The following is a 12,265-nucleotide window of genomic DNA, read 5'->3' on the forward strand; positions in this document are numbered from 1 at the left end:
CTGTTGTCACCCATGTTTTGTCATCTACCCCTCCTTGCCTATGTGTTCAGCAATCCCTGGGAAAATAATGAGCATTATTGGGAAATTACAAGACGTAATTTGCATCAAAACACTGCCTGTCAATCTTAAATCCTGATCGCAGTGAGCATACGTATCAGTCAATTCAGCTATATAGCTATATGTTTATTTACTAAATATGAGAAATCATCGAAGAGTGTTAATAGGTAAAACAGAATACAGGTATTCTTCAACTTATGACCACAATTGAGCCCAAAATTTATGTTGTTAAGTGAGAAATGTGTTGTGCATTTTGCCCCATTTTACAACTTTTCTTGCCACATATGTTAAGTGAATCACTCTAGTTAATAACTTAGCAACATGGTTGTTAAGGGAATCTGTCTTTTCCAGATTGTCAGAAGGTTGCAAAATGGGATCACACAACCCTGGGACACTGCAACCGTCATAAAAATGAACCAGTTGATAAGCATCTGAATGTTGCCTAGGGATGCTGCAATGGTCATATGTGTGAAAATTGGTCGTAATTCACTTTTTTCAGTGCCATTGTAACTTTCATTGTAACTTTGAATGGTCACTAAATAAACTATTGTAAATCAAGGATTGCCTGTAAAAGGCAAGTAGAAGCAATGGAAGAGAGGGAGAACCATGAACTGGCAAAAATAATAAACATAATTTAAGATTATATTTCAAAAGACATATAATTCATGCATAAGGATTTTTTGGTTTGTACAAGCTACATAATAATTAATCAAAGGTTCCTGAGAACTTGAATGCTTGCTCACTTTGGGCCTTTGGACTGACCCAGTACAATTTTGTGCCTAATAGGACAGTAGAAATAAACCCACAAGGGTTGTTGTCTAACATTGACTGTTCTAAAAACCTATTTTCGAAATGATTTGTATAAATCATTGTTAATTGTAGATTTTTAAAAGTATTCATTACGATTAGTAATGACTCAGATCTCTTTTCATAATGGCTTGGATCTCTTTTTCAATAACTGTCAATTTTGATGAAACAATGAGATCTGGACATTTTTCAGTCTTGTCATTTAGTGCTTCAGGCCACATAATACCAGCATCATATAGAATCAATGTAAAAGAGCCAGGTTCATAGATCTTCTTCACAATGAAAATGAAGGCAGACATGGAAAAAGCCTACTCAGACAAAAACAAAAATATAAGTTTATGCCAAGAATGAACTAAAAATCACGTGAATCTGGACAACATTAAGACATGTATTAACCCTATGATTTCACTGGCCACCCTTGCTAATATTATTTTATGTATTTGTTGCTCTAAAACATCTGCATCCTGCTTCCAATTAAAAATAATTCAAATAAAACAATAATTCAATAATACAAATAACACAATTCAGTTTGTGATAAAGTTCAAGCAATTAAAACAATAGAACAGTTAATAAACCTATACACTGCAAACATTATGGGGGGAAAATGATAAAAGTAGCACAGATAAAAAAGCAGCGATAAAGAAGTTTAAAAAACTCTTTGAAGCATTAACAATTAATTTATAAAAAACTTGAAAATAAACATAAGTCACCATGGGAGAGCACTAGGAACACATCTTCCTAAGTATGATCTTAGAATGTGAATAGGAACATACAGGAAGAGGGATTCCTTCAGACACCATAGTCCTAGTATATGAAGGGCTTTATACCACACCCTGAACAAATGGTGCCTCCTGCGTCCCAGCTGATCCGGAGGAAATGGGGATTTTACAGTATCCTTCCCCTGGAGTGGGGAGAGAATGGAGATTTTACAGTATCCTTCCCCTGCCACACCCACCTAGCCACGCCCACCAAGCCATGCCATGCTCACTAAGTTACAGAACCGGTAGTAAAAAAATTGAATCTCACTACTGACCTTGAATTAGAACTAGAAAGAAAGGAAGAATCAGTAACAAGCCATAAACTACAGACATATTTCATTTCACTCAGTTTCAGAATTCTTTTGCTACAATCTTTTATATTAATTGAAGTGCCACACAACTTCCAAACATGTAAAATCTCTTTCTACAATTTTATAATGAACACCCCTGCCCCTCACTACAATTCTCTGCTTTAGCTACACAACCTGAACTATTGGTAGGTGCCACACTACCACAGAGATAATTTCTCTCTCAAATGTCAATTTGCAGAACGATTGGTGATATTTAAAGCCTCTAGAGAGGGGGTATAACTTCATTTAAAATTAGGCTGAAGTGGCAAAAGAAGACATTGCCTAATTCATAGCAAATTATATTCCCTCGCCCATGAAGAAGAAATTATGTGGAGATTCTCAGTCATCCAGGTCATGATTATCCCAAAGATGACTGGGTGAATAGTGAAATGTCTTCAAGGAAAAACAAAGAAAGTTCAGAATTATCTGCCACCACAGTCCCAAAGTCTTTGAACACCATTAATTTTTAAAAATTCAATTAAATTCTTCTCTAATCTAAATCTACAAAGGCTTTGAAAGGAAAAAAATCACAAGAGTTAGATCAAACATATAAAACAATCCCTTGATTTTGTTTTGCCCCATTTTAATGCAGTCAGAAGCCATTATAGATTGTTTTACCCACTTGTGAGCAGCTGCAAATGCACTAGCATCTACATTCAAGAGAATTAATTGCTGTTGGTTCTTGATAACTTGCAAGTCTCTGTCAATCATACCATTTCCTTGAAGAAAAGCATCAGCTTGATCTTCATGTATTCTCTTATTCCTGCTCCTCAAAAGACAAGAAACAAGCTTATTGTGAGACATATAAATGCATTATTTCTGCTACATGAAAGCAGAAAATATGGATAGTCCTAACAAGTAAAGGTCCTTCTATTATTATTATTTATTTGTCCACAAAAAAATAAACACACAATATCCAAGAAATGGCTTTTTCTATAATCTATGAAGAAAATAATTGAAGACAGTGTACAAAATTAACCCTCTACCCTACAGTAGCATGCTTTCTCCATGTTGAAGTATACAATCTTTAAGTGAAGAGAAATACTCATTTGCCAGTTTTACTCATCTTTCCCAAGAAAATCCTTCTTATGTTACAGATTATGATCAAAATATACCAAAGAGCACTCCCATTCAGAAATCACACTGAGTTTAAAAATGTCTTGGACTGGAAAGCTGGACTCAAGCAAAATTAAAAACACTCACAGTTATAGAAAAGGTCAGAGCAATATATCTTAGTAGCAGAAAGCCTTGGATCAGATAAACCAATAACCTAGCAGGTAATTTGAAGAAATGGCTCTGCATTGATAAGAAAAGACAGGCCCATGGATTCCAAGTAGATTAGTTGGGATTTGTACCTTTGAACTTCACAGTGCAAAGAGAACAAAAACACTAGCAAATGTGTTACTGTAGTCACAATTACCCGGAGCTTCTGGGTCAGTGTAGAATCTTAGAATATATGTGTAGAACCAACTTCCAATTCCTTTCTTTTAAACATAAATATATATTTTTACAGACAGAGAAACTATTTTGACCACTCAGAATCCCATCTACTTTATTCTCCATTGTAGACTTTTAAGTCTTTGTCAGGATTGGCTGCATCATTATAGGTTTGAAGTTACTATAGGTTTACCTACAAGGATTTCTGACTGAACAGCTGTCTAAAACAATGAAGGAAAAGCTATGGTCACCCAACTTATAGCACCCTCAGCAAGCATAGTCAAATTAAGGCTCACAAGATCACAGCATATCAACATCTGAAAGTCACATATATGTCATACACATATCCGAATGTTTTTGTGCATACACATTTCCTTGAAAAGATCCAACAATAAGGAACATACTTAGTCGTAATACCAAAAACCTAATTTGGATTCTTGTCTATCTTTCACAAAAATTAAGAGTATTTATTACATGCCCTCCTGATTTAAAGATTATACAAACTGAAGAGAAATTCTGGTTGTGAATGACAGATTCTGCTTCATCATTTAGAAAGAACATAAAATGTTTAATGGGGCTTTTAAAAATCTAAGGTGAATAGACAGCTGGCATTCTAAAAAGTCTCTTGGTACATAATTCATTTTACCCAAATTGATTATCTAATAATCACAGATAAACACCTTCACAAGGTGAATGATATTTAGCTTGGGGAAATCTATAAAAGCACTGTGATTTTACTTTTAAATAATAAACAGGGTCAAGATAACTAAGGTGGCTATAACATCCAAATGATCTCTTACAGTGTTATGATAATGCAGCATTAAAGGATATTATGGTTAATACATAAACACTCCCATATTAATAAAAGATAGCTGCTGAAAAATGTACACTTTAAAAAAGTATTCATGTCTAATAGTTAAAAAGGGAACAAAATAAGAGTTGCCTAATGAAGCAACAGATCAGGTAATATATTTAATGTACAGTAATATGCAAAATTCAGTCAACCATGGTCATATGTTATATATCAATGGATCCTTATAGAACAGAAGTTGGTAGAGTGTTAAATACAACATTTTTCTGTACTTAATACTTAGGCGCAGTTGTTTAAATATTCAAAATAAGAAACCATGAATATGGAAAGATTCTGACACCCTTCCAAGCACTGCTTTGTAACATTGCAGTTAGCAGAAATAAAAAGCATTCAAACAGTTTTGGTAACCAGCTAGGAATTTTTCTATTCAGCTTTTGGAGGGAAAAAAAATTTCCACTGTTCCTAGCCGACCTTTTCTAGCTCAGAAATATTTGTAGGTCTCCTTGCATGCGTGAGACCTTCCCACAGATTTTTCAACAATGTTCAAGACTGTGGATTCTGAAAAGACTGAATATTTCAGCAAGATAAAGATATAAAACATGCCTCCAAATAAATGATTAAATAATTGTAGGAAAATAAGACGAAGGTTTCCGAATGGCCTTTACAGACCTCACCCCACCCTTATATGGTTTATTTTGAACTACAAACCCTTACAGTACTCGTTTCAAGATAATCCCTACCCCCATGATCAGAACTCTTGAAATATAGCTGCTCGGTATGGCCAAGTAGAAGTTCTCCTTCAAATGGACTTTTAGGTTCAAATCACTTTGTACGTCTCTAATTTACAACAAGCAAGTGTTGTTGTCAAGAGATATTAGATCTTCACCCCATTGCAGGCAAAGTTATTGCTATTACCCTCACCATACAAGACCTGCTGAGAAACTAATATACACATTCCCTGCTGTGTAGTTCACAGTTATAATCTTAGCAGAGGTAAGAGAACTATGCTGAAAGCCATTGGTTGCAGCCATCGGTTGCAGTAGCTCTACAAGGCTGTCAGATGTTAATATTGCAGATCAGAGATCAGGCAATTTAAACTGCCCCTTCAAACCGTATCCCTAGTGCAATTAAGCATTTAATTAAATGGAGAATGTCGTTTTCCACTGACTTGTACGAAGGTATAAAGCATGTTGAAACAGACCAAAATCAGAAAACACAGTGCTTGGCTTTATTTTTTCCTTATACCCACTAAACCAGGGTGCCTATTTATTGGCTTAGATATAAACTGGGCAGGCAGAAAAATAATAATTTGTAAATAACAAATGAATTTCTAACAATTTCCTTTCCCCTTTATGTGCATGGGATACATAGGGGTGTGCTTGTGTGTGTGTGTGTGTGTGTGTGTGTGTGTGTGTGTGTGTGTGTAAATTTAAAGGAAAATAATATTCACAAACCTACCGAATTGTGTCATAAGCTTCCAGGGCCTTCTAAATGCTGAAGGCTTAGCAAATGTCTTTGTTTTTTAGTTTGTTTGCTTTTTTTAAAAAGCTATCTCTTCATGGAGGGATATTGAATTCTATTTCTGTATCTAGGACAGAAATACTGTTAAGATCTTAGCAGAGAAGTAAACTTTCCACTCCAAAGCAAAGATAATATTATATTCTTTCTCCCAACCGTATCTTTATTGTGTATGCAGATGCTATTATTTTGGAAAATAGTCATCAATGACCCAAGAGAACATAGCCCTCCTTTAAAAGGAAGAGGCAACTGGGCACACAAAACAGCTCTGCTCCTTTTTGTGGGTTAATTATGGTTATTTAAGAAACAACAGACCATGGGCTTAAAGACTGAAATGTGAGGAGGAGGAGGAAGAATAAAGAGAGGGAGGGGAGTGTGACAAGGAGGAGGAGGAGGAGGAGAAGTGGAGGAGGAGGAGAAGAAGAAGAAGAGGAAGAGGAGGAGGACGACGAGGGGGAAGAATTGAGTAAGCTAAGCTTATAGCAACATAGAATTCTGGAGCTAAGCAGGAGGCTAAATTGCTTAGCTTCCAACTGGTGGCCATTCCTATACTTCATGTCTTATATCCCTACTCCATAGTAAAAGAACAGAATGCTGACTTCCTCATCAGAATTCCAATGTCACATTACTAATAAGGAGCACTTGAAATACAGAGTTAGCACTTTGTGCTAGGACTAATTCTGTAGCAAAAAGTAATAACCTCTAATTTCCCATCAAACTGTTTTCAAAGCAGCATTGTTTCTTGCAGATATCTCATGAGCCCCTTGTCTAATGGTAACACCAAGGTTAAAATGATGAAATGTAACTTCTTTAGTTAAGGGTGATTAATGTTCAAAGAAACTGGAGCATGGATCTATTTGCACAAATGCAGAGCAGGTTTTCTTTTTCATATATACAGTGGGTGAGAAGAAAAGGAGACTACCGTAGAGTGAAGCTTTTAAACTGAATGGGATTGGGTGGGGGGTAAGCACTATATATTTCAGGGAACGCAACAGGAGTTTCCACCCAGAGAATGTCATTTCTTGCATGCTGTGATGTGTTTGCCAGTCACTTTGCAGACAGAATCATTTGAATTCAGGTCAAGTTGGAGCTGCCATTTCTAAACAGAAGCAAACTTTTAATGTTTTGCAGCGGCCAAATTCTGTCCTTTGCAGGACGCAGCTCCTACTGCATTCAGAGGTTGCCTTTTCTGAATTGTTCTAAACAATGAAAATCAATAGAGTCTTTTGGAGGGGATGTTTTATACAGGCGGGCCAAGGGATTGCTTCCAATAGGATGCCACTTCATTCATTCTCAACCCCAGAACCATGGAACAGATTCTGCCAGGGTAATTCCAAATTGTTCCTCTTGGTCTTGATGGTGGTAAGCATTTGAACCACCGTTCTACTGCTGAGCCCAAAATTGATCAAAGATCTAAACCAGAGGTAAATCAGGCTAGCCAAAAGAACAAAGGCTATTCGGATAACTTCAAAAACTAATCTGTTTATTATTGCATAGGGTTTTCCAGGTCACAGTCCACTTCATCAGAAGCATGGAGATTAATCCCAAGAAGGCACTATCCTGCATGCCGTAAATCTATGTGTGGTGCTGTCCCTTCTGTTCTTGGAAGGGTACAGCATTTATAATGATCAACACACAGCAGTTGGCAAAGATCACAGTGGGGTGATCCTCTGCACAGCTAACACTGCAGAAGGTACAGCGGCTTCTTCTGCTGAGTGCTTGGAAGATGCTAAAGTATTGACTGTGTAATGGTGGCTTTCTCCATGAAGGTCAATGGGGTTATTTTTGAGACAAGGAAGGCAATAAGGAGGTACATTGACTTTCTAAGTACACCCATCCTTTCACACCTCTGCAGATTGTATACCTGAAGAAGTGGGCCACAATTCACAAAAGCTCATGTGATAATTTAAAAAAAAATGTTATGACTATTGTTTCTCTAGAGATGTAGTGGCTGCAGCCTGGGAAACGATGCTAATTCCTCATTAGCTCTGATTAGGTTCTCTGCACCGAGATGAATATATTCCACAATTAGGGTGGCCAAGAACAAGTTTAGCTACCCTTGATCCAATAGTGCTTTCAAGTGAAATAAACAGGAGCCATTCATTTAGGGTAGAAAATGAATTTTCAAAAGCCTCAGCAAAGAGACTTTAAGACCCACACTGTGAAAAATAGTTCACCAGCTGCCAGCCTCACAACCCACATCCCCTTCCTTAGAGAGAGAGAGAAAGAAGTAGCAATGACTAGCACAAAAGGTAGTATTCAGCAGAACCGGTAGAGGAAATTTTGAGTAGTTCGGAGAACCGGTAAATACCACCTCTGACTGGCCCCACCCCCATCTATCCTCTGCCTTCCGAGTCCCAGCTGATTGGGAGGAAATGGGGATTTTGCAGTGACTTTCCCCTGGAGTGGGGATGGAATAGAGATTTTACAGTATCATTACCCTGCCACATCCACCAAGCCACGCCCACCAAGCCATGCCCACCAAGCCATACCCACAGAACCAATAGTAAAAAATTTTGAATCCTACCACTGACTAGTACTGATGATGTTACCTAGTTTAGGTAATGAAACGTCTGCAAGAAAGTAAGCTGAGAGAACACCAAGGACCTCTCAGATAACTTGGATTACCCTCGTCCTTCCCTCTGCTAGTTACAATTAATCAAAGATCATTTCCTTAAGGACTAGAGAAGGAGGCTCAGAAAAGAGCAAAGATTTTATCATCTCCACCACTTTCGATTCCACCTTTGCTTTGGGAAGCCTTCTATTTCTGCAAAGATGGGTAAGTACGTGCAGCTGGATATATATGTAAGATGTTCTTGATTGCTGTTTTCTCTGTTATGCCAATGCTCATTTCCTTCATCTCGTGGTGCACTTGGATGTTTAATTTCAATCTCATTCATATTTCAGTCTATGTTCAAAACATCACGGATCACAAGAAGATTGAGGAATGTGTTTATTTTTCTAGTGTCCATATGATCTGTAATGTTTTGAACTCTCTCCAGGCTCCTCAAAGATTTTCAGCAAAACAGCTTTCATGTTTAGCATCCCACTCCCACCTTGTGATCTTTTGGGTCTCTTCTTGTAAACTGCACTTATCATCGCAATCAAGACAGTTTGAGGCCATCTCTTATCTGCCCATTGATTGAGGCATTTTGAGGCAAATTGTCATCTGTATAATCTACAAGTAAAAAGATTGGAAAGAAGCTACAAGTTAAGTATGTAATACAGTGTTTCTCAAGCATTCGCTGGCTGGGGAATTCTGGAAGTTGAAGTCCAGACATCTTCAAGTGGCCAAGGTTGAGAAACACTAATGTAATACTTTGATTCCAACTGAGCATAGGTAATCGATTTATGACTATAATTGAGCCCAACATTTCTGTTGCTAAGTGAGATAGTTGTTAGGTTTATGACCTTTCTTGCCACAGTTATGAGAATCAATGCACTTGTTAAGTTAGTAACATGGTTGTTAAGTGAATCTGCCTTCCCCATTGATTTTGCTTGTCAGAAGGTTGCAAAAGGTGATCACATGACCCTAAAACACTACAAATATGAAATCAGTTGCCAAGCATCTGAATTTTGATCACCATAGGGTTGCTGCAACATTCATAAGTCTGAAAAATGGTCATAAGTTTGGTTTTTTCAATGCTGTTATAACTTCAAATGGACATTAACCAAATGGTTAATGGTTAATATATCAGGTTCTGAATATAAATCATGGCAAAGCATTTTAGGACATCCAATATATATTTTGACCCATAGGTAAAGGTAAAGGTTCCCCTCGCACAAATGTGCTAGTCGTTCCCTACTCTAGGGGGCGATGCTCATCTCCATTTTAAAGCTGAAGAGCCAGCGCAGTCCAAAGACTTCTCCGTGGTCGTGTGGCCAGCATGACTAAACACTGAAGGTGCACGGAACGCTGTTACCTTCCCACCAAAGGTAGTCCCTATTTTTCTACTTGCACTTTTTACGTGCTTTCGAACTGCTAGGTTGGCAGAAGCTGGGACAAGTAACAGGAACTCACTCCATTATGCGGCGCTAGGGATTCCAAATGCTGAACTGCCGACCTTTCAATCAACAAGGTCAACATCTTAGCCACTGAGCTACCACTTCCTTAATTTGACCCGTAGAAAAGGCATAAATTCTCAGGTGAGTAAAGTTGTGGACCGCCCAGAAACATTGGGACTCAGGCAACCTATAAATTTAAGAAATCATTATTGTCATTAAAGTTATTTTATCTGAGCCGGACAGCAAAAATGTTGGGGTCCAACCTGCAGTAAAATGCTAAATTTTCACACCAAGCAAATTGCTGTGGTTTATACTTGGATTCATTAGTTAATCTGGAAGTTTAATTGATTAGCACCATGCTTAATAAAGTTGCTGGTGCTGAATCTCGCCACCATGCTTCTGGCCACATCAAAAAAAAAAAAGAAGAAGAAGAAGCTGATTTCGTCCGCTTCCTTAGGAGGCTGTGATTTGAACCAACCCTCTGCAGAAGTCCATATATTGATATAGGAAGATTGGATGATCCTGTTGAGGAGAAGAAAGTAGGAGACAATCCTCGCCACAACTGAGAACGATTAACCTTTCTTGCCCTATTTGCTTTTAGTAATTAACATCACACTGTGAAGGATCAGCTTAATAAGTAACTTCCCATTGGCTACTCTAAATTTTGCATGTTAGACTAATCCCTGGCTCCCAGACCTCATTAGCCAGGGGGCTCTAAGTAAAATTCTACCCCCTAAAGTGACCTTAAATGTCCCTTTGGGGAAAAATAGGCTTTTACTATGAGGAATGGGACAAAGTCAGAAAAATACCCTGACTAGCAAACATGATGCATCTGTAGCTTATGCATCCAGGCTAACTTTTGGATCAACAAACTTTAGAGGTTTGCAGAGCTAAGGGCTTTTGTCTTTCTGATATATTTATACAGTATGCTGATAGGAGGCATCTCTCTGTAATCAGCTAACAAGGTTTGACTTTTATCTAGGTCCCATTCATTTGATTAAGGGATTACAGGAACAAAAGTAGAATGCTGTTCTATTACGATATGAACTTATTCATGGGGAAACATTATTATCTGAAGGGCTGAATATGTATAAGCATTTCTTTTTCATTTGCCCTTTTGTCCCATAGCCCCACATGGGATTGAAGCATCAGATTCACTGTATGAACTTCGGGGTGGGGTGGGGGGGAGAGATGAAGCAGAGGGAGAAAAGAGAAAAAAACATGTGTAGTTCATGTAATGAACAGAGAATCTGGAAATCTTTTTTTTTTTTTTTTGGATTGTCATAGAAATTTATTCATAGAACTGACTTCAGTACAACCTCCATTGACACGAGCTATTTTAGTTTTCCTGTTTGGCTCCTTGACTGGATCACTTCTTGCCAGCGCCCACTGTGGCTTTCGCCATTCCTCTGACCTTCTTCATCCTATTCTTATGCTCTTTCCGCTGTTTCCTGGATGCCTTTTTCTTCTCGTAAAGGCCATGCCTGGCAAAAATATGGAACGCTTCACGAATTTGCATGTCATCCTTGCGCAGGGGCCATGCTAATCTTCTCTGTATCGTTCCAATTTTAGTATATGTGCTGCCGAAGCAAGCACAGAATCTGGAAATCTTTATAGGCAGTCCTCAAATTACGATCTCAATTGAGCCCAAATTTCCTGTTGCTAAGTGAAACTTAACAAAAATTGTTAAGTCAATTTTTCCCCATTTTACAACCTCTCTTGTCAATGCAGGAGTTAAGTTAGTAACATTGTTATTAAATGAATATGGCTTCCCCATTGACTTGTCTTGTCAAAAGGTGATTACATGACTCTAGGACACTGCAATGGTTACAAATACTGTATTTTTGGAGTATGAGAAACATGCATTTTATACTCTGAAAAATATGGTACATTCCAGTTGCCAAGCGTTTAAATTTTGATCATGTGACCACAAGACTGCTGCAACAGTTGTGAGTATGAAAAACAGTCATAAGTCACTTTTTTTCAGTGCCTTTGTAACTTTGAACAGTCACTACATGTACAGTTGTAAGTCTAAGACTACTTGTGCTATTAACTAATTTCCTGACACCTGGAACTCAAGAGGGTACACTTACTCCCTTGTCCAATTTCCCTCCCTCAACCACACCAGCAATTTCTGAGTTAAGTTGGAGTAAAGAGTAACTGCCCCATAATTTTAGTAACAATAATAGTAATTCTCTCCACTGTAGGGTCCGTGGTACTCTTGGAGCTTGGTTGTTCTCTTGGTAGCACTGATTATGTTACCTAGTTGGGTAATGAAGTGTCTGCAAGTGAATAAGCAAGCTCAGAAAGCACCAAGGAACTCACAGTTCAACCCTGAGCTATAAATATTTTCTACTATAAGTCTCTCTACTGTCTGTTTTGAAGTGATACATATGATCTTAAGAATGATAGCACATAGTATATTCGATGTAATCCTCTGTCATGGTTAGACCATCCTTAAACTAGCTGAATTTTGCAATATCATATGCCAAGACTTTTGAATGCCCATGAAATAGAATGAA

General features: G+C 37.8%; 1 protein-coding gene and 1 non-coding gene across 2 annotated transcripts in view; both read right to left on the reverse strand.

Moving 5' to 3' along the window:
- The window catches only part of GPR39 (G protein-coupled receptor 39), a 175,772-nt gene that overhangs the window by 80,218 nt on the left and 83,289 nt on the right, over positions 1-12,265 (reverse strand). The window lies entirely within an intron of this gene.
- LOC116523759 lies at positions 11,233-11,339 on the reverse strand. Its single transcript, XR_004257121.1, has one exon. It is a non-coding gene; the product is annotated as a U6 spliceosomal RNA (small nuclear RNA).

The sequence above is a fragment of the Thamnophis elegans genome, chromosome 1, assembly GCF_009769535.1.
Source record: "Thamnophis elegans isolate rThaEle1 chromosome 1, rThaEle1.pri, whole genome shotgun sequence".
Classification (NCBI taxonomy): Eukaryota; Metazoa; Chordata; class Lepidosauria; order Squamata; family Colubridae; genus Thamnophis; species Thamnophis elegans.